General features: G+C 51.6%; 1 protein-coding gene across 5 annotated transcripts in view; it reads right to left on the bottom strand.

Moving 5' to 3' along the window:
• CRACDL (CRACD like) overlaps window positions 1-22,921 on the bottom strand; it is a 112,047-nt gene extending 89,126 nt beyond the window's left edge. For 2 of the 5 annotated variants that reach the window (XM_081069695.1, XM_081069696.1), the window contains exon 1: window positions 17,177-17,195. The gene's annotated coding sequence lies outside the window, so the exon portion shown is untranslated. Of the gene's footprint in view, window positions 1-973; window positions 1,007-17,176; window positions 17,196-22,041; window positions 22,204-22,902 lie in introns of those variants that run through there. The other 3 variants (XM_081069699.1, XM_081069700.1, XM_081069697.1) reach the window with 3 other exon arrangements.
• Between the last annotated feature and the right edge of the window lie 218 nt (window positions 22,922-23,139).

Here is a 23,139-nt window from a genome sequence, read left to right as displayed (position 1 = left end):
AGCTGTCAGGCAATTTCTGTGTAAGGTTTCTGAGCAGAGCACACCATGAAATTCATCTTTTCCAGAGCCCTCAATAGCAGTAGCAAACTCTTCAATTTCCCTTATGATATTTGCATCAAATTCCCTGTGCTTTTCAAGGGGTACTTATTTATTCGTAAAATTATTTTCTTTATTTGGTTCAATTGTCTCCCCATTTACATGTAACAGCTGTGCAGTGTAATTGCTATAAATTTTAAGAAGAGGTGGGCAGGTATGGAAAAATCCCTGTTAAATGGCTGAGAAAGCAGTCATGATTATTAGATGAGGGACCACAGAGGAGGCTGAGAATGTCTGTATGTAATTTGGGCCCAGGCAACCGTCACCCAACCGTGGTTCATGAAATCTGGAAATGCAAACTGAGCTGTCAGGCTGTAAGACAGGAGCAAACGTTGGCCATGCAAAATGGAATTTCCTCCCCTGTACATTCCTGCTGCTGACCTGCAAAGGCCCACTGAAATCTGATGCCAGGCCTCCCGGCCTCCCTCCCCGGGGATCAGGGGCCTGGCACTGATGGCTCCATCTGCGGCACACCCCAAGCCACCTGGCCAGCTGCTCTTTTTCCCTGGTTCCCTTTCGGCCAGAAGAATCCTGCTCCTGAGTGTCTGCAGTCTCAGAGAGCCTGTCCCCAGGTCCAGAGCTCATCAGGGGGTATGGCACAGGGCCAGAGACCTGGCTGAGCAAAGATGAGAACAAAAGGAACAGGTAGCAGGGCTCTGGCAGCTTTTGAAAAGGGGCAATTTGATCCTGAAGGAGGAAGCTGCTGCAGTCTGTTCCGATTCCCAACCCTCCAGCTGAATAAAGCATCAAGCAGTCCGATACCAGCTTCCTCATCCTGTCCCTTTCCCCCCACGCCATACTGGGGGAATTCTGCTCGCCACCCTGGCCTGGCACCACCTCCCTGCTCCGCTCCATCCCCTCCCCCAGCTGCTCCTACCTGCAGGAAGCAGATTGCAATGACTGCTCACTAAGGGGCTGTGGGCCAGGACCATCCCTCAGGCAGGACACCCCACACGCATTTTGAGAACAGCGGATGGCAGCATCTTCTCTGAAAATGGACTCTGACAAGTTTCTTGTCTCCTGAACCACTGCTCTGAGGATCCCCCAGAACTAGAGTCAGCTCTGGCTCACGAGACTGACACAAGGAGACGCCTGCAGGCCAAGTGTGTCAGAGGGAAGGAGCCCTCCCTCCTACACCCACCTGCCAGTGTGTTCTCCCATTTCTGGACCTATCCTTGCTCCAAGATTCCCCAGTATGAAGCTCACCGATGGGATCATGACACCCAGAGTTCTGGGTAGCATCTGGAGGGACATCCGGGTACGACAATGCCGGGCGCCTGGGTGAGGCGCTGAATTGAGAGGCAGGAGGCCCACTATGCCCAGGATTCTGGCCCCAAAGCAGCCCTGTCCCTTCTGCTCTCTGGGCCTCAGGTACCTCATCCTTCAAAGGGGCACGGAATTCCACTCACCTCACAATTAATGTGGGGCCCCAACAAGGCTGTGGGGAGCAGGCTGTGCCTGGAAAAGAACAGATGGGGGGACCCTTTGCAAATGCTCCCAGGGCCTTGCCCCAGGTGCCAGCAGAGGGGTGTGGGAAGCACTTACAGAGGGTCCTGGTCCACCATGTGCAGAGCGCTAAGTCAGACACTGAAGGGACAAAGCTGATAGAGGGTGGTCCCTGCTCTCAACTCTCCCAGGTGAGGACTCCCCGCTGCATGCGTGAGGTCCAGGTGTGGTCCCCACACTCTCCTGACACCCCCACCCCTGGCCCTGTCCTGCATCGATGAGGATGACCAGGTCTAAACTGAGGTGCTGGTTCCAGAGCAAGAAGAGAGGCACCCGCTGGAATGGGGGCTTGGGGGTGGGGGGGTGCCGGCTACACTTGGAGCCCGTTCACCATGACCTGAACCCAAATGCTGCTGACCAAGGCCAGGCTGGTGCTCTGAGGCTGAAATGACCTGCTGGGCCACCTGAAAACCTTCGGACGCTCAGTTTCCTTTCTCTGCATTCTGTGCCCGGGATGAAACTCACAGAAATCCCAGCACAATGAGCCCCGTGCTTGCATGTGTTTCACATGGCAACGGGAAAACCGCAGAGGGAACGTGCCCATACCGCATACCAAAACCTTTAAAAAATGTTTCATCTAGAACAATGCTGACACATGTGTGATGAAATATTTCGCTGTTCCACCTAGCTGACTCATGTGGTGGCTGCAGGGGTGTGTTTTGCCCTAGCGAGCAGAGCAGGGGGGGTGATGAGCATGCTGTCCTGTTTGCTTTGGTGACGTGTGGTGTCCCGGGCAGCGTACCTGTGCCAGACACTGGGGAGAACAGGAAAAAGGGCAAAGGAGGACAAAGCGCTTTCAATTTATTAAAATACCCAAGCTAACCACACCTTCCCTTTGAACAAAAAGGCAGTTTGCAAAGAGTCAATGCATGCCAGGCAGAGGGGAAGGACATGCTGTCTGGTGGCTCATCAGTTTGGGTTCAGTTTGGCTCCGCCTGCCTGGGTGTGCTGAGGCAGGTGACAGCACTGAGTGGCAGGACGTGAACGGCCGGCAAGCCGATGCTCACACCTGTGTGCCACTCACTCCTTGGGGGTGAACTACCCATGGGGGCCCCTACATCTGTCTCAGGCGTGGCATGCTGGGGCCACACTGACGGTGGCCGCACAGGCCTGCCCCTCTGACCCACTGCATGTCCACAGCCGGGCATGCCAGGCACAAAGCAGCCCCCCGCCACACACATCACCTGAGGCCTGTGGTGGCTCCTGAGAGCCCCCCACCACACTGTGGGTCAGGGCTGCCTGCTCCTCCCCCTGGCATAGACGCCCCCCCTCCCTTTACTCCACCCCTCAGCAGCCCTGCTGAAACACAGTTGAGCTAATTCTGGGCTCCCTGCCGCCCACACAAGCCCACGCTGCACATGTTCTGACTCATTTCTGAGACATCCAGAAGCAGGGTCCTGGAGAAAGGCAGTGACGAGCCCACCGGGCACCCCATCAGTCCAGGACCAGGGGTCCTCGAGCCTTAGTGGAAACTGGAGGCAGATCTGAGGCCTCTCACCACCTCATCCAAATCATGCTGGTAGATGAGCCCCAATTTTAAACTCCATTAATTTCTTGAGACATCCAGCCATGGTACACAATCAGGGAGTGAAAATCTGGAGTTGAAAAATTAAATCTGTATCATCCATTACCATCCACACCTATTTTGGGCACGTGGAAAATTCTCACCCTGTTGCCAAAGGTCTCACACATAAAAGGCATCAGATCGGAAAACATTCACAGAACACCTACTACGTGTTATTTTTCTGACCATCACCAGAACCTAAGGCGGAAGTAGTCTCCACCCTCAGATTTCAGTCTATGGGGAGGCAGACACCTCTGTCATCTACGCAGTGAAGGTGCATATAGGATACTGGAGGGGAAGTGACAGGGAACAGTCACTTCTCCCAGGAGGTGAGGGAGGGGAAAGAGTGACCTGCAGGCAGTCTGCTGGGGTCCATGTGGGAAGCCCGTGGGCGGTGAGGACACAGGCCTGAGGTCTGAGGCCTGCGGTGTTTGGGGTGTTTTCACAACAGGGAGTATCGAGGCTGGAACCTGCGGGCTGTGAGGGGAGGGGCAAGCATCAGAAGTGGTTGGACACAGAAGCACAGTCAGACTGGAGGGCCTGATGTCAAGCCCCTTAGGAACCATCGCAGGGCAGGTCTGGACGTCCAGGGACTCGTGGAGAGTGCCGTCTTCAGGAGCAGAGACCCTGACTGGCATATGTGGCTGGGCGAGTTACTTCCACACCGCGCGCCTCACCATAACCAGAATAAACCATCAAAACCAAACCTACCTTGCAGGGCCATTCTCAGGATTACAGGAGCTAAGCGGTGTGGACATATGCAGTTTAGAGTCAGACAGGTTCGGGGTCAAACCCCACTCTATCAGCTAGAAGCAGTAACACCTGGGGGAAGTTACTCACCCTTCAGAGCCCCACCCTTCTCCTCAAGAAGAACGAGAAGAATAGGTGCCCTGGGAACAGGCTTAAGACTCGCCTCTCTTTTAAAAGCTTTACTCATGGTCTTGTCATTCCATGCGACCCACTGACCAGTGTGAGGCTGACCAGCAGGCTCAGGTGCCCCGCTGGTGGTTAGAAGCCAGGATTCGAAGTCTGAAAACCTGTGTGTATGTGTGTGTGTGGGGGGGGCACGGGGGCGAGGGCGGCTGGTGGGCTCAGTTGATTAGAGAGCAGTGCTCATAACACCCAGGTCGCTGGTTCGATTCCCACGTGGGCCAGTGAGCTGCACCCTCCACAACTAGATTGAAAATGACTTGACTTGGAGCTGATGGGTCCTGGAAAAACATACCGTTCCCCAATATTCCCCAATAAAATTTTAAAAATAGAAAATCTGTGGGGGCGGGGGCTGAGCCGAATCGCCCAGGCAACTGGGTTCCCCACATTCCTCTAAAGGACCTTCCACTTCAGCACTTCCCTCCTGCACCAGCATCACCCAAAACCCAGCCGGTTCAGCAGCATCGTGCACGGGGACTCTGGGCGGCCTCTGAACCTGCTCCCAGGCAGGCAGTATCACAGAGCAGCCTTCCTGTGGAAAGGCTCCCCTCTCTGCAGGGCACCGCGCCCTGTGCACCTGGACGCCACCAGTATACACAAGCGCCAGTATAAACACGCACAAAAGACACACCTGGGCACCTTTGGACACCAGGAAGGGCCCCCTGAGCAACCCAGCAGGGTCCTGGCCACCCTGATGCTAAGGACAGCCACCACCGCTCTGGGCTCATTTCATAGGCTCCACCCCCACCCCAGGCTGCATCCCTAGGCTCCCCGAATTCCCAGGCTCCCTGAACCTCAAGCAGGGCAGGCAGGGGGCACCGCCACGTGGTGTGGGGCAGTCATCCTGGGTTGAGCCCGCTGGCACTTCCCAACAGCCCTCGCTTCCCAGCCTGCCCCACTGCAGCCCTGGTTGCAGACACCCGGCCCACAGTTGCTCTAAGATCACACAGAAGGACCTACTGGTTGTTTCCATCCCCTTCAAAGAACACTTTAAAAAACGGGAGTTCCTGATGGGGAGAGAGAAGCCCTGCGTGTCCCCTCCCTCCTGTGTGCACTGGGAATTCACAAAGGCACCTGACCCATACTGTTCCCACGAGAAGGCCAGGGGGGCCGTGACACCCCTCCCCGGGGACGCCCTGAGAGAAAAGGGAGGGTGGGATGAGTCTCAGCGCTGAGGCTGCTCCCGGCACAGGTTCCCAGCCCCTGGGGCGAGGGCGGCTGGCAGTGACAGATCTCCAATAGACAAAGGGTGCCGTCTGTCCAGAGCAGGACAGCCAGTCATCCCTGCATCAGCACCCTGGTTAATCAGGGTCTCTGCAGGGTGCGTGGTTTGGGTGAAGGGGTCGGCACTGCAGTACTCAAGGTAGAAGAACAATGAGGGGAGGGAGGGTGGGAGGGAGGCCAGCAGGATGGGAGTGTGTTTGCCGGCCTGGCCAGAAGCTGGGTCTGACTTCTGCTTGGAGTGATAAGAAAAGACAGAAAAGGACATCACATGACAGACTTTAGGAGACTCAGGCCCAGGGACAAAGGTACAAAGTGCAGAGGGGCTTCCCTTGCTGTCCCCTTTCTGCATGGAACCAGTGTGGCTGAGTCCTTCCTTTCAGCCTGGGCGTGCCCAAGAGGAGGCCAGAGCAGGCTCTCAGTGGCCTCACTCCACTCCGGAGCACAGAAGGCACCTCCTGGGGCCCCCAGAGATGAGCAGGCAGAGAATGGGGAGGGGGCATACCAGGGCCTGTCGCTGTACCCACAGGGCCTGTACCCACTGTCCTGAGACCCGGGGCAGTCTGGGGTCTGGAGGAGCTGCCAGGTGTGTGCCGATCCAGCAGACAGGGGGAGACCCCGTGAACATCACCGGAGAACAGAGGAAGGAAGGCCATCAACTGCATCAAGGTGAAGGCCAAGAGCTACAAGGTGACAGGGGGCTGCACTGGGCAGGTAAAAAGGAGGACGGCTCTACACAGAGGGGGCTGCTGGATGAGGAAGGAGCTGTCAGTCATGCCTGGGGCTGGGCAGGCAGGCGGACCAGCCACGGACAGACAGCAGCACCGCCAGGGCCCCAGTGATACATGAAAGTCACACACTCAATGCCTTCAACAAAGCTTTTCTGAACTCTCGGACTGAGGTGACGCACGAGGCAGTTCTTCAAAATCTCTGTTCCCCAGCACGCAGTCTCCTTAAACCAAAATCAAAACTCTCACCACAGACAGGCCAAGACTTCTGTTTGGTGAATGACAGCACATGGCCCCTCTGGGGTGGCCAGATTGCCGCCCTCAAAGTCACTGTGTCAGGCCTGGAAAACTGCCCCAAACTTTCAGAGAAGCATGACTAGCAGGATCCAAACTTCCAATCTCAGGGTACACTTAGAGAAAGGGGGGTTGGAGAGGCCAGATGGCTCAGCTGGTTAGAGTGTGAGCTCCTAACAACAAAGTTGCCAGTTCAATTTCCCCCATGGGATGGTGGGCTGCACCCCCTGCAACTAAAGATTGAAAACGGTGACTAGACTTGGAACTGAGCTGTGCCCTCCACAACTAGATTGAAGGACAATGATTTGGAGCTGATGGGCCCTGGAGAAACACAGTGTACCCCAATACTCCCCAATTAAAAAAAAAAGAAAAAGGGAGATTTTTCCCTATTGTAAAGTAATTCATTGGATTGTTTAAAACACAAACAGCTGTGCTATACCCACACAATGGAATACTACTCAGCAATAAAAAGGAATAAACTTGATATGTACAAATGCAAGGATGAATCACAAAATAATTACAGGCTGAAAGAAGCCAGACAGAGAGAGCACACACTGTATGATTCCATTTATATAAAATTCTAGGAAATGGAAATTGAATAGTAGTGACAGAGTGGACCAATGGCAAGAACGGGGGAGGGGAGAGGTAGAGGGAGGAGATTACAAGGAACATGAGGCACTTCTGGGTGTGCTCATTATCTTGATCATGGTGTTGGTTTCATGGGGAGTGTACATCTGTCAAAACTTATCAAATTGTGCACTTGCAATGTGTGCAGATTACACGTCAATTGTACCTCAGCAGAACTGTTTTTCGAAAACTAATCCCTGCTGATCACAAGAAGAAACACAGAAAAATATTAAATCCCCCATAATTCTATCAGCGCTTACCAGAAATAACATCTTTATGTGTTTCCTTCCAGTCTTTTCCCTATACACACACATACAAAAGATATAATTTGTTTTTATGTAGAACACAGCCCCTCTTTTAAAAAGCTTTATGTTCTGAATTTTTTTCTTTCTTTTTAATTTTAAAGTTGTATACCCTGAGTTTTTTGTTTGGTTTTGAACTCCAATCCCTCATACATATCAAGAACGGGAAGTGAGGACAGCAGCTGGCAGGTGAGCGGCCAGGAGAGAGGCAGAGTCCCCACGGTGAAAGGCTTTGTCTGGAGGGACGGGGTGGACCCCAGGACACAGGGCAGAGTAGCCATCTACCACCCTGACGTGCGCCTTCCAGGGTCAGCACTCCCTTCTTTGGTTCAGTTCACCCAAACCTTCTTTTTCTCTAAATTGAGCCTAAACGACAGCACTTTGCATCCAATATCCGCTCAATCAAAATTCACTGAAGAAAATGAAGACCGACCTTTTCTCCCATCACTACTCCACCCATCTTCATTTTGGCCGCCAGCGCTTTCCCGCGACTCCCACTCTCCTGCCAGCTCCAGCCACCATCCTTCCTGCTTCTTCATTTAGCCTTGATCCTGACGTTCCTTTGTGACTAAGCACCCTTCACAAATGCTCCCAAGGGTGCGACCACACGCCAGGATACGAATGATTCATTCCCCAAAGCAAACACTGGGTGTTTAAACTGCTTCCAAATTTTCACCTTTATAAGTAACAGTGTGATGAACATCCTTGCACAGAAATCTTTGGAGGGCACATTTAATTGTTTCCTTGGGAAAAATTCCTACAAGTGGAATCACCAGGATAAAGGGATGAATTCTTTTAAGGGTTTGGGGGCATCGTGTCAAACTGCCTGGCAGGAAGCTTGTGAGTTCCAGTCTTGAAGGCATATGAGCACCCTGGCCGCACATCTCCACTTGTATTGAGTACCATCGTGCACAAAAGCAATACACACCAAAACAACTGATGGCAAAAAAAAAAAAAAAAAAAGTTATCTTCTTTGAATGTGCCTCTGTCGGATGACTGTAGAATTGACTCTGTCACACTTACTGCCATTTCTTTCTCTTTATGCAGATGAATTTATACCCTTCACACACTTTCCTACTAGGAAATTCAATCCTAACACAAATTCTTCATATTGATTATTAGCGTTGTTGAGGTGAGAGGGGATTTGTCAGAAATGTTGCAGACATCTTTTCCTCAGTTTATCAAGTGACTGTTGATTTTGTCTAGGGGGATTTTTCCTTTTGGCATACTAAAGTTTTTATCCCCTCGATGAACTAACAGTTTTGGCCTTGTGGCTTCTGCCTCTGGTATCGTGTGTCTCATGCCCTAATTTCTTAAATACCTACCTAAAGTGAATGTAATGATTTCATTTTTACATTTTAAATTTTAATGTACGTGGAATATATTTTAGGGATTCATATGGTTGAGAAACCTGATGGCTCCCCAAGTGGTTTTATTAACTAAATCTGGGAGCTTCTATTTTCCATACTTTGTAGTCTGTTCCATGGATATGTTTTCTATTCCATCCCAATATTAAAATGTTTAAATTGGGCCGGCCCGGTGGCTCAGGCGGTTGGAGCTCCGTGCTCCTAACTCAGAAGACTGCCAGTTCAATTCCCACATGGGCCAGTGGGCTCTCAGCCACAAGGTTGCCAGTTCAACTCCTCAACTCCCACAGGGATGGTGGGCTCCGCCCCCTGCAACTAGGATTGAAAGGACAACAACTTGACTTGGAAAAAGTCCTGGAAGTACACACTGTTCCCCAATAAAGTCCTATTCCCCTTCCCCAATAAAAAAAATGCTTAAACTATTATAAATTTACAGTATGTTTCAATATCTGGTAGCTTATCCACCCAGATTCTGGCCAGGAATGGCACTAAATCCATAAATTAATTTGGGAACGACTTAAATATTTAAAATATTGGTCCCTCCCTTCCAGGAACATGCAAAACATCTCCATTTACACAAGTGCTATTCTGTGTCACAACACAGCTTTATTGTGTTCCTCATACAGGTTCCACACATTTCCTATGCGCGCCCTTTGAATCCATCACACTTCCGACTTCCTTATGGGGCAGAGCAGCTACACTGTGCACACTTCTGCATATAGGCACTGCCTCTGCAACCACCCCCAGCCAAGCACAGCTGGTTCCAAAGCCTTTATTTACTGCGTGGCCACCCCTGGGCCCCCAGGCCCATGACCCCTGAGGGGCACCAGCACTTTCCTCCAGGACGCAGGCCTTCCCAGGTTGGCTGCCGTCCACAGTCTCCACACAATCCACGCCCTGTCCCATTGGACACGGCCTGTCCTACAAGCCAGACGCTTCCTCCAAATGGAGATGCCTCTCCCCAGGCTTCCCACCTGTAGAAATGAATCTCACTCTTGTAGAGCCATTCAAATGCTACCTTCATAATCCGCATTCATGAGTCGCCACTGGGCTTACCTCTTGTGGAGTAGCCCTTATCTTAGTCCACTTCGTGATAAGAGTTACTCACACATCTGTGCCCTATCAGGTGACTGTGAGAGGGCTCGGCCCACAGCTAAGCCATCCTGCCTCAAATCACAGTGCTGTGCACACGAAGGCAACAAACGTGTGTTGACAACTTAGATGAAGAAGCTGGAAACTGCACCCTGGGTGTGGGGAAGCCTCTTGTCCCTCCTCACGAGCCAAGAGGAAGAAGTACTCCCGGAAGTCAGCGAGGCCCACAGGGCTGAGGACAAAGGAGTGTCTGTGCCTCTTGGGAGCAAATGGGGTGCAGGCCAGCCCGGCCCTGCGCCCTTGGAATCTCCCCAGACAAGGTCTTGGGCTCCTCCCTCCTGCAGGAAGGTGGGAGCCCCCGTCTTAGAGATCAAATCTGCCCATGGCCTAGACACACTCAGGTGAAGGCCAAGGTTGTCAGCCCGGCCACACAGCAGGTTCACCTGCAAAGCTTTCTGAACACAAACCACAGTCCCACCCAGACCCCCTGAGAGTCAGCCAGAGATGAGGTGCTGACACCAGACCAAGGTACAGCCCAGGTAAGCACACCTCCATCTCCTCGTCCTCAGCCTTTCTTGAATGAAGCAACGCAGACAAACAAAGGGGAAGGAAACCGACATCTGACGATGCCTAGAAGCCAGGCTCTGGGCTAGGAAGCCACTTGACACCTATGATCTAATTCCCTCAGCAAGCCTGTATGAATTATTGCCCCGATTTACCTTTACTGAGGAGGAAATACATTTTCAGATATGACTCATTCCCAAGCAGCGAGGCTGGGATAAGGACCAAAAAAAAAAAAAACCAAAAACAAACAAATGCACTTCTGAGAAATCCAAACTTCGCTGGTTTAGCGGAGACTCCGCAGATTTGAAAAGTCCCAAGCATCCATCTCTCAGTGATGCCTACTAAGCTTGAGGCATCCCAGCACCTGGTCCTGAGCCTGCAGAAACAGGCGGGTTCCTTCACTGAACAGGCGCTGGCACAGCTGGAGACTTTTCAGAATCCTCTGCTCCACTCCCACCCAGGACCACATGATGACTTTCTTGGGCAGAATTACAGAAAACTAAGCAGTAATTAATCATTGGACTGTTGGTTATCCTGCTACGTCTTTTAAATTTGTCTTCATGTTTGGTTACCTCTTTCAGAGCATATTCTCTTACTTCGTTTTTGTTGTTGTTGTTGTTGTTGTTTTAAGCATTTGTGTCCTAAAAAGAAAATATCCGGGAGTAGGAAACCACTCTTGGTCTCATCGCTGGGCTGAAGGAAGCGTCACACTGCAGAAACGTCATAATCCCGGGCGGCCCCTGGTGGAACCTGATGAAATTGCAGGCAAAGTCCCCAGGAGGAAACAGCAAACTGCAAAAGGGCACATCTACTTTTTGAAAGGCTAAAATCCTTTGTTATTTACATGCGAATCTCTGATATACATTATTATCTGAAAATGGACTCAATATGATGTCACAGACATATACAGGTTATTATTTTTCAATAGGTATAGGTGCGATTAATAAAACACAATGTCACCTAGATGAGGCTGAAAATGTATAGCAGCTGTTTGCTTATGTATATTTTCCTCCTTGATGATATGAAAATATCATTATTGTCATGTGAGAGGTTTCCCAAATTGTTCAATGTAACAAAGGGACGCCGGTACTCAGAAAGTACTCAGAAAGACCATGAAACGACAGCCTTGAAGAAACCAAACACTGTGGCAGGTCACTCTGGATATTCCTCCTTGAAGTGAATTCAGATGGGAATTTCAGTTTGGTGGCCAGTGAGGAGCTTCCACTGCAACTCTGTACAAAAGACTGTAAAAACATCCATCAGAAGAGCACAGAACTGCTGTAAGAGCATGTTGATATCGCAACAGTGATGTTTATTCAGGAATTGGGGAGAAACAGGAGCTCATGATGTCTGGGAAGTTTCTGCTCCTTTAGGTACTCACGCGATGAACAGTTCACTTAGGGTCACAGTCAGGACACAGCCACCCTCGTGCCCTCGACCACTGAGCTGATGCCAAGTGAGGATCCCAGTGGCAGACCCTGGGTGTGAGCAGCAGCTCTGGACCCCATGCCAGCCCCTCAGGGGCTTCAGGTGACCACCCCCCTCTCTGCCTCACCTAGGTCTCCTCGGATAGGGACAGGCAAGACACTTTCACCTCCCTGAGCTTCAGTTTCCTCACTGCGAAACAGGGATAATCATTTCTGCTTTTAAAGGTTATTCCAAGAACTAGTGGGGTAATGTATTTCTGAAGTACCTAATAGTGGCGGGAATATATACAGTGGTACCTTGATCTTCTAACGTAATCCGTTCTGGAAAACCGTTGGAGTTCTGAAACTTTCGAAAACCGAGGCACAGTTTCCCCATAGAAAGTAATGCAAAATGGATTAATCCGTCCCAGACCTTTAAAATCAACTCCTAAAACTGCAAATTTAGCATGAATTTTACTATCTAATGATACCATAGATCCATAACATTTACAGCGTTCGTAAACCGAAATATTCCTCAACTGAGACGTTCAAAAACCGAGGTACCACTGTACACGCTTCGGCCATGTGGTTCCAGTCCTTTCTCCATCTCGTCCCACTTTAATTATTATTCTCACAGACAGCAGCCATTTCACCTGCACTCTCTCAGAAGGTGAGGAAGGACTAATTAGGTGCTTACTCTGGGCCAAGCACTTTTCAGGCACTAGACGCCCCATGAACCTACAATACCGTCTGAGGTGGCTGCAAGTCCCATCCCCATTTTCCAGATGGGGGACAGAGGCACTGAGAGGCCACAGGCTGGAGAATGGGAGCGCCAGGCTCTGCGCTCAGTGCTCCAGTCACAAGGACATATTCTATTTTTAGCTAGGAAAGTTTTAACAAAAAACTAAGGGAGAGGTCAGTGAGGCTTAATTGTAATAATGTGTTTCAAACTCACACTTGGACAACACTTACAACATATCAGCCATTTCCACATAAATTATTGCTTTTGCTTCTCTCACCAACTCTGGGAGGCAGGTATTTCACACCCCAGTGTGCAGAGAAGGAAAGTGTGCCCAAGGCTGTGCGCAAGATCACCCAACAGCCAGGGCCCAGGGTGGATCCGGGTCAGCCCAAGCCCCAGCCTGTGCCCTCCCACCGGCCATCACCCACCTGACCATCCCCTCCCTCCTTTCCTGTAGAAGAGGCAGGAGGCCAGGAGGACGGGCTCTGGGCAGACTCCAGCTCTAGGGGGTGCTGACCCGGAATAAGGAACCCCTCCTGTGCCCCAGCGCTGCTCCAGGCCCTGTGGACACCCAGGGAAGTAATACGCCAGCGTGTTCACTGCCATGAAATTCTAAGGACACATCCCGGCATTTCCAAGATAACAGGGCAAGACAGGTTAAAAATAGGCTACAAGGACACAGGGTTCAAAGCCCTGCTCCACTCTATATTGGTGATTTAGGTAAGTCCCTAACCTCTCTGGGCCTCTGTTTGCTTCTCTGTAAAATGGGGATAAAGCCAGTGAAGAGTAAAGCAATCATGACAGCACCCGGGGATGTCAACTAACTAGGAACAGGGGTAAAACCAATAACCACGCCGCACTGTGTGAGCAGAGGGCTAAGAGAAACAGAGGCTGTTTCTAAGGGGAAATCATCTCCTTAAAGAAATAGGGGTGCAGATGGATTCACAGCTCTGTCACTCACTAGTTGAGGGATCTTTGAGGGTAAGAAGAGCATGCACCATCGGGCTGGTGGCTGTCCCCCACTGTCACCCAAACATCCCAGCCCCCCACCACCATGGGCTCTGGTTGCTAAAGACACAGTCTTTCCTGGAACCCTTCCTCAGCAATGCTTTCCTTGAACAGGCTGAAAACACAGCAATCCACTCAGAGGGGGAGCCTGCAACTATACCGACCTCTGAATTCACAGTAGTTATGCACAAAAGCCTGTTTGAAGAGGCAAGGAGAAATAATGTTCATAAATTGACTGCTGATCAATTGTGGCTCATGAAGGAAATGTGGCCATTAACTTAGCTATATGTTAACTCCTGCTTCCTACCCATGCCTGGTAATTGGGGGCTGTTCAGCATTCAGCATTTACATGATACCGCCAAGAACGGGGCAAAGAGAACCGAGGTTTCTTCAAGGTGGAGAAAACAGCCGGACAGTTCCCTCATGGCCCATGCCCCTCCTGCTAAGGCCGGCCTCTGGGGTCTGAAGGTCTGTATATCAGGCAAGTCTGCAAAACCTACTTGCACATGGCATCTCCTTGTGTCCCGGCCCCTGTGGTGCTCAGGCTGGTTTCTAAGAGACAGGATGGGGCTGGGGCCTGGTCACAGAGCTCTGAAGAAGACAAATGATTGAGTCTGGGAGACAGGGACCAGGCCCACCATACCCATGGCTAAATTCTGTGACTCTTACCTCTGCTTGCATCAAATACCGGCAGTGCCAAAAAAATGTATACAAGGGGACACTTTGGTCAGTGTTGCTCAAGCAGTAGTTCGCCGTAATCAGAAGTGTCTGGATGCTGATGGTAACCACTTTGAGCATCTCTTATAATTGCAGAAGTCAAACGTGACTTGTATTCATCTTTTGTTGTCGGTATATATTATTACAATTTTAACACAGTTTTCCTTTTTTAAAATATGTACACTTTTTTTGGCACCCTCTGTATAACATAAAAAGCTCAAAGTCAAAAAAGAGAAAGGCTGAGATTCTCTTCACCCCACCTGGTTTGTTGACCATCTGTTGGAGGCTGGAAATCCAAGGACCCCACTTCTGGCCTCCCTCCCACCAGGCTCCCCACATGGCAGACACTCCTTCACGTCTTTGCTGTGGAGGCTGAGGTCTCAAAGCCCCATCCTCAGTTCCACGCCTGGGCACTGAGCAGCCTGTGGGAACTGCCTTCCACCCCCAGTAGCTCAGGGGGTCACTGCTGCAGGTCTGGCCAAGGGCCAAGCTTCCAGCAATGCTGCTGGCCCTGAACTGCCCACGTTAAATCCTCTTCTACCTAAATGAACTTGAGCGAGCCCTGAATAGCACAGATGCTAAAGATGCTGCCGACCAAGGTGCAGGAGATCTCACGGGAAAAACACCTGGGTGTGAAACAGAAAATGTTTTCAGGCAGGACACGTCCAACAAGGAGGCTTGTACACACACAGGAAGTCTTCTGAGGAGACGGTACTTTGAAGGAACCAGCAGACAAACATGCAGGACAAACGTTCATCGTCGTACTGCTACTAAGATGCCAAAGGTTGAAAATGACCTACCGTGTTTCCCCGAAAATAAGACCAGGTCTTATATTAATTTTTGCTCCAAAAGACGCATTAGGGCATATTTTTAGGGGATGTCTTATTTTTTCATGTAAAACAATCTACATTTATTCAAATACAGTTACGTCACCTCCTTCTGGAACATTGTCATAACGTACTAAATGCGTCCGTCTGGCTGACGATCTTAAGTGGGGCTTATTTTCAGGGTAGGTCTTATTTTCAGAGGAACACGGTACATACACCCAAAGAGGGCTTGGGTGAGTAAGCTGGGGTCTGACCATGTGACGGAACCACAAGAACTGGTGCCGTGGAAGGATACGTAATGGTGTGGAAAAGAGACTCAGCACACACGACTGAGTTTCAAAAGGCAGCCCACAAAGCAGTCTAGCATGTGGCCTCCTAAATATATACTTGGGGGCATACATGCATGTATGAGTACTCGGTAGAGCATACACAAACGTTTGGAAGGATATGCTCCCAAGTGTCACCGAGACGCTGTTCAGGTTCCGCCCTGGGGCGTGCTGGATACAGGGACTGTCTGTTACAGGGCACCTGGCCTTGAGCCACACAGGGACCAGCCATCAGCCAAACGGCAGCCTGGCTGGAAAACGCCAAATCACCAGTCTGGTGGGAGCCCCACGTGGTAGGCAGGCCTGCTCGGTGCCACATTCATGACCTTCCGGGCCTTCCCTGCTTGCTGGGCTAGCCGAGTCCTGTCCACAGTGGTTCCTCCACCGCCCAGAGATCCCCCTGCGCTGCCCCAGGGCCCATGAAATGCACCCAGTCATTTCAGTTCCACACGTGGGACCAGGTAAGCCTTGCTCAGCAAAACAACTCAATCCCAAGACCCATATTTGCTCATGAAAACAAGATGACACTGGCCAAGCCTTGGAAAAAATGGGTGACTCAGATCTTCCAAGTGCTTTGTGTTCTTATGTCAAGCACCCATTTGCACCCAGAGAGCAGACTGGAAATGCTAATCTATGATGATTTAAAGATCTGATTTCCAACGGAGCATGAGGCTGACACCCAGCAACCATCCAAAAATATGTGACCAATTTGTGCTCGCTTCGGCAGCACATATACAAAACTGCGTGACCAATTCTATTCCTGTGGAAACGATTCCAGTTCACAGAAAATGAATCACCAGGTGGAGTGGTGTGGCCATGTGGTTCAGATGTCAAGTGGGTGGGTCTGACCCAACAACAAACCCCATCGTCATCCTCCCCCTCCTCCGTGAGAGTCAGCCCTGCGGCTAGCTCCGAAGGCACAAAGTCTCCTTGCAGAAAGGACCCATAAAAAAGTTCTTGGTACCAGTCCTTGGGTGGGGGGTCGGGGAGAGCGGTGCATGGTGAGAGAAAAGGTGAGTCATTCAAGTATTAAAGCAAGATGTTGGCCCGTCAGGACTAGTCGTGAGGTATTAAACCCAGGTTAGAGTGGTGGGGGTTTCACAGCATCTCACTGTACGTCCCATGTTGGCCGCTGGGCTGTGAACTACCCAAGTCTAAGCCTCTGAGCAGGACACAGTGTGGCGTCCATGCCCACTGCACCTGGCAGGTGCACACATCCTGCCTGGCCCCAGAGAGGCAACCAGACCAAAAAGGGCTGGGACCGGCTTGCACAAGGCCCACAGCAGAAGAGCCAGCATGACTGATCACTGTTCTCCCGTGTCACTTCTTTCCCAAGGAGCTGAGAGCTGAGACCAGCACTGACACACAGTTCCGTGTCCATCTGCGAACCTAAAGTGCATGTGAACAGCTGCATAATCCTGTACAGACCTCCCCCAGCTCCCACAGGCCCCCAAGCACCACAGGCTCACCCATCTCAATGGGACAATGGCTTCACATAAGTCTGCCAAAGTTGGAAACTGATTTTAAGAGGCTTATTCAGACATACCTTTGTTGTATCGTTTGAAAATATTCAATTCTGAAGAAAAGATAGCAAAGGGGACGGATGACTCTTGTAAGGTGTGTAAGTTTACAGAAAGAAGGTAGGGCACGTGTGTAATACGTACAGATAGAAAGGTGTGGAAGGACTAAGGGACACTGATGTCTGTGGGACACTAAATATACCCAGGCAGCTGGGTAGTAAATATTCTTGATAACACTAACTGGTATCTGAAATGGTACTAAATATTCATGATATATTCATACGCATGAGACTAAATATACACGAGGAACGTAATATAGGTCCTAATTCAGTTACCCACTGATGATGCCCATTCTGGTCCTCTAATCCATGGCTGTTCATCAGGTCAGTGGCAAACCACAGTGGCAGGGCAGAATTGTCCCCATGTCTCACCAGTACAACATGTGTGCGTGTCACTGGCGAGGGCACCTTCCGTCCATGGCCACGCTGCTGGTACTTTAACTCTGGCCCCTATAACCTCGTATTAGCAGGGAAAGCTGATGCTGCAGAGAGAGAGGGGAGATGTGTGAACGCTGTGGATCCTGGGGTTCAGGCGCTGAGAGGCTTCGGCCTACTTGTACCCTACTCTACCCGCCTCACCGTCCCCATCTCCTGCCCTTGTTTCTCACTGTGTGTTTTAAAGTGCACCAAGGTCATTGCCCACATGACATCTCCCACTGGCTCTGCTCAGAAGTCAGGAGGTAGTCAGCAGCTCAGGGGGTCACTCTGCGTCACTCTGCGTAGCAGCCTTGCTCATTTTCCATCAGGTCCCATATGCAGAAAAATCCTTTACTGTGCTTTCCTAGGAGGTCCCTATTGGGAATTATAATAAATGACCTTTCACCTTCTAAGAAAGACAATGGAAGAGTAATAACTACAAATAATTTATGAAGCATTCTCTCTGCTGATACAGTATCTCAAGTGATGCTCGTGTGTGTGTGTGTGTGTGTGTGTGTGTGTGTGTGTGAGAGAGAGAGAGAGAGAGAGAGAGAGAGAGAGAGAGAGAGGATGAGAATCACCACCTCCACACCATAGGATGTCTGAGGTCAGAGGGCCTCTAAGTAGCACAGCTGATCCTGGAGTCCTGACCACCCACCTGCCCCCTGGGCTGGACCACCTGCTTTAAGGAAGCAAAACACCTCTGACATTTTCATATCCCATGCTGGTAGCTGCCATTGGGGCGTGGCTTTGGGGAAAGTTGTGCACCACCGTGCATGGTCCTGTCGCCTCCCACAGACATGAGAATTTGGGGGCAGAAAGCACGGAGAGCTTGGTGTACGGACGTCAGAGGTGAGGCAAGTCTTCTGGAAGTTCTCAAACTTCAGACACTTAAAAAACAATCCCACACACCAGGGCCAGGAGGAGGCTTGAGCAAACAAATAACTCTCTGTTCCTCACCTTTTAAAAGGATTGTTTGTAATTTCTGTTCACAGATATCTTAATCATAAGAAAAATATGTGAGGGCCCTTCCTACCAGGAATTTACATGGGAACAGTACAAGCATCTGCACGGCGTTGGTGGCCAACACTGGTGAGGTGGTGACCCTGGCTGCGTGGCCACACCTGTCTTATCATGTCTCGTGAATCTGCTGCTAAATTCGCTGAGCACTCACATGGCAGCTTGTGGCCCACGACCCACTGAGCTCAGGATTACGTGTTAAAGCAGTACCAAGAATCCCAAGGTCATTCCTCAGAATCACAAACGCATCTTAAGGACCAATAACCTGACCTAAAAGTTGGAAATAATTTTCCGGATGCAGGTATTTTTAACAACAGGATCAAATGAACATGCCTCTGATTTCCATTCAGTTTGGAGAAAACACAAGGAACTTAGAATGCAAACCATACCTGTTGTCCTACCTACAGATAACACTAATTGTACCAGGGTTTACAGGTACCTAGATAATGAAAGGGACACCAGGAAAGGGCAAGCCACAGCTGGGTCCTGAAAGACCACCCTGGGCAGGTACTTCTGCCTCCAGGTATTCAAGAGCTCCTTCTCATGGGAAGTTCTCTTTCATCTCACGTCCACGTGGCCAAGTCTTCATGTTACTTAAAGTCCCACCTCCTCCAAGAAGCAGTCCCTGACCACTTCACCTTCCACCCACTGAGTGCGAACAAAACCCAGGGCTTCCGTGTTCATCTTTAGGTCTCATAAAGGCTAATCTTATTCTCCCAAGTAATTCCTAAGCACCGTGAAGAAGCAATTATGACTTGGACTTTTCTGTATTTCCTCACTTGTTTTAAGGAAATGCCACGCATAGTGGATCATGTTGATGATGACGTGGCAGCATGGATAGGGATGGTGGCTTGGAAGACATTAATCCACATGAAATTGACTTTATGGGCTGGGCTCAGGACTATGTAAGCAGAAAAAGATTCTCTTCTTCCCCCACCCTAGTGTTTCCAGTTCTTTTCTAATAAGAAGTCCAGCGCACGTAATCCAGTTGGAGCCCAGAAAGATGGAAAAGGGGGAAAGGAAGGGAGCTTCCTGTCGACTTTCCCAGCTTGCTCCTTCCTGCACCAGGGTGCATCTGATTTCTCCAGGGATAGGGGAGTAGGGTAACAGAAAAAGATGTTTAAATTCCCTTTACATATCACGAGCACAGCTTGGAAGTTTGAGCCCGGAACTTTACTCTGAGCCACTCTGTACGGAGGACAGAAGGTAGGTCCCCCGGTACTGGGGGGAGAGGAACCTGGAAGGATGGAGCCCCCTGCCCCTTTGCACCTGGCATGGAGGAGGAGAGGTGGTGAAGGAAGAAAAACCCCTGGGAGGTAGAGGGGGATGTGGAAAGCAAGGGAGTTTTGTCTTGCTTCCTTCCGGGAAGACTGGAGACCGCTCAGTACAGCAGAAATGGCATCCTAGTTCTCTACAACCTGGGCAGCTGCTCAGGTGCCCAGTAGGGACCCAGAATGTGGGGACCTCAAGGCCAGATGCAGGAGCCAGGTCCCCAGCTGTGGCTCATCCATGTGATACCCGGCTAGACAATGCTCAATGGAAATAGGAGAAGGAGGCTCAGTGGTGGTGAGAAACTCATCAGAGGACCAGTTGACCAATAAGAGGCCACTCTCCCCCATACCCTGATGTGACTGCAATCTGCTCCTGGTGCCCAGAGACCACCTGTGGCAAGAAGGGACCCCAAAGTGACCTGGGGAGACTGAGAGACTGACTCTCGAGGGACCAAGCTACTTCACACTAGATAGTGACTGAGATAGTATCACTTGAATGAGGTTCAGGAAAATCATAATCGTGAGCTAGGACCGAATATAACAAACAGGAACCGAAGTCATTTGTTTGGGGTAGCAAAATTAAGTTCACTTATAACAAATGCCAGCCCTCACAACTTGTGGCTGGTAAGCTTTATCCATCCATCATAAACCCGGGCAGGAATCACCCCTACTCTGATCCAAACTGCCCTGGGCTCCCCAAGCAGAATGTATGAGTGTCTGTGCATGACAAGGCACAATGCTAACCTCCAGAGGAGAAGCAGGTAGTGGTTAGCTTGCCAAGGCAAATCCAGGCCACGCCATCACAGAAAACACCCTCCAGGAGGGCCGGTTGCCTTCATTCACACAGTCTCTTACTTAACCCTGACAGCATCGCCGTGAGCTGGCTATCATTACTCCCACTTTGCTGAGCGGCAAACTGAGACTCAGCAAGATTCGGTGACAAGCTCAAGAGGGCCAAGCTCAGTAGCCATATGACCAGGACAGCCACCCCTTAGCCTGCGCCACAGGCCTGGGCATCCTCAGCAGCAGAGGCTGCACATTCGCTGTGCAATATCCATGGAGGGTCCACTGCTTTATTATATAAATGAGGAAACTGATGCTTAGGAAACTTGACTCGTACGCAAGTCTAGAACAAGGTAAGGCAAGTGAGGCACTCGTCTCGGGCATAAAATTTAATGGGTACCAAAAAACTCCATGAGATCAATGTCTTAACGCAGGGTTTTCAAACACCAAATTAACAGAAAATCCACGTTGTACAAAATACCACAAATTTAAATAAAGACAGGATCAACATTACTGATCTCAGGCTGCAACATGGCTCAGCACAGCACTGGGGCAGAGCCAGGAAGCCAGCTCAACCCTTCTCCACCTGGTCCCAAAGGCAGGGACCCCAGAAGTCCCTGCAGTGTGCTGTCCCTAGAAATGTTTCTCCTCGCAATTTTATGACCTTGAAGGGCTCTTAAGAGTGACTATGATGCCCCATGACCTCAGGTGTGAGCTGGTGGCTGAGCGCCAGGGGTAACATGGGGTCTAACCAGATTCTATCCCATGGTCATGTGCACGCGTTATGTAAATGAAGGAGACTTGCAGGATTGGATAAGGGAGGACGATATTTTAAGATATCAGCTTGGGAAGGTGTGGGGTGGGCTCTAAAACCATCACACAGCTGCTCGTCTCCCATTTGAAGGATTTCCTGGCTCAAAATTAAGTGTTCAGCCAGTGACACGATACCAGCTGCCGGCTTGTACCTACACTAGTCCAATTCCAAGGCTGGCATTCCTTTCTCCTTGCATTTCAAAGGCCCAAGGTTAGCTCCTTTGAGTGACTGCTTACTTACACTTGTTAACACCTTATCAAAGCCCTGCTGCTGATAGGAAGCGTCTGCTCAACAAATATTTGTTGATTAAATTTTTGAACCTTTCTTAGATCAAACCCAGAATCCCTTACTGCTGGCTTGTAATCAAAGCCTAAAACTTGTTTGGCAAATAAACCATTACCTGAGCATAAGGAAGACTGAATGACTTTGCCCACAGTTCTCCTGCAGTGGCCTTTAGAGACAGGGGGCACAGATCCTTCTGATACTAACAAGCCTCCAGGCAAGATCGGCTCCCTGACCTTTTATTTATTTTCTTAACTCGTCACCTGCCAGGCTTGGCCTCACAAGGCAAAGTCAAGTCCAGCAAAGTGAGCAAAGGAAAACTTTGGGAGCGCGCCCACCTCCCCTCGCCCGGGCCCGCGCCGCCCAAGAGGCGGCCGTGTGGACGGCGTCCCCTCCGCTGTCCGAGGGGCACCCGGCGGCGCGGCGCTGCCCGCGGCTTCCCGGCCACCGGCCCGACTTCTGGGCGCGACTCCCGCCCGCGCCGCCCCCGCCCCGGCCCCGCGCCCCGGTCCTCCGCCTCCGCGCGCCGCAGCCAAGCCCCGTCTCCGCGCCTGGTACCTGTAGCGGCGGCGGCAGGGCTGCTCCAGCCGGATGCTCCCGGCAGCCGGGCGCGGCGCGGCGCAGCAGGTGGCCCCCGGGCTCGCGACGGCCGGAGTCCGGCACCGCGCGGGCACGACCCTCCCGCGGCGGCGCTCGCGCTCCTGTGCGCGCGCCCCCGGCCGCCGCCGCCCGCTCGGCCGCGCTCGGCTCCGCGGGGGCGGACGACGTGCCGCTCGCTCGTCCGCCGCGCGCCCGCCCCGCCCGCCCCGCCCGCCGCTCGCCCCGCCGCCGCCGGGAGGGTCTGGGCGCTCGCGGGAGACGCGCCCCAGCCGCCCGCGCGGCGGCGCTGTCGGGGCGCCAGGCCCGGCTTCCCCCGAGACCCCGACTCCAGCCGCCCCGCTCCAGGTCCCCTGGGCCTTCGCGGGTCCCCTGGGCCTGGGACTCCGGATCCGCCAAGCAAAGCCGGCGGCCAGCGCACCGGAGGGAGTGGGCGCCGGTGTGGGTAGTGCGCATTTGAATGAAAGTAAAAGTTGGTCTTTTATAACCTTGTGCGTCCGGAGCGTCTCCAGGCTAATGAGGGAAGCTGCCGCCCTGTCTTGGGGTGGTGATTCATTGTTGTGACACCGCAAGTGTGGGAAGGAAACCTGCTGAGGACGTCGCAGCCGCGCTGGCTCTCCTTTTTTCTTTTACAGACGGGCTGGTACAGGCGGGCAGACCATCCTAGCAAACGTGCTGGCCTGGGGTTGGGGTGGCTCAGCTAACCCACGGGAGACCCGCGCTGAGGCCTCGGCCGCCCCCACCCCCACCCAGGGCCCCCAAGAGCAGGGAGAAGTGAATGCGAACTGTGTCCCCGCAGGAACCGAGGCCACGACATCTTACCGGGCGACAAACCTTCATGCCCAGCTGAGAGAGAGAATGCTAACGTCAGCGCTGTTCTGGGGGGGTTCCCCCCGCCCCCGCGCCACGTCCTGCAGTGGTGGGTCTGATGAGCTGTCCCTACGGACACTGAGAACCCGAGAAGCCCACGTTTACACGACGATCCGAGCATCGCCAGGGGCCTACCCTGGAAGGGGCGCTCTCCACCTGTGGCTGTAAACAGGATCCAAATCCCAAATA

The sequence above is a fragment of the Rhinolophus hipposideros genome, assembly GCF_964194185.1.
Source record: "Rhinolophus hipposideros genome assembly, chromosome: 12".
Classification (NCBI taxonomy): Eukaryota; Metazoa; Chordata; class Mammalia; order Chiroptera; family Rhinolophidae; genus Rhinolophus; species Rhinolophus hipposideros.
The sequence above is the reverse complement of the archived record's forward strand: the minus strand, read 5'-3'. Positions and strand labels throughout refer to the sequence as shown.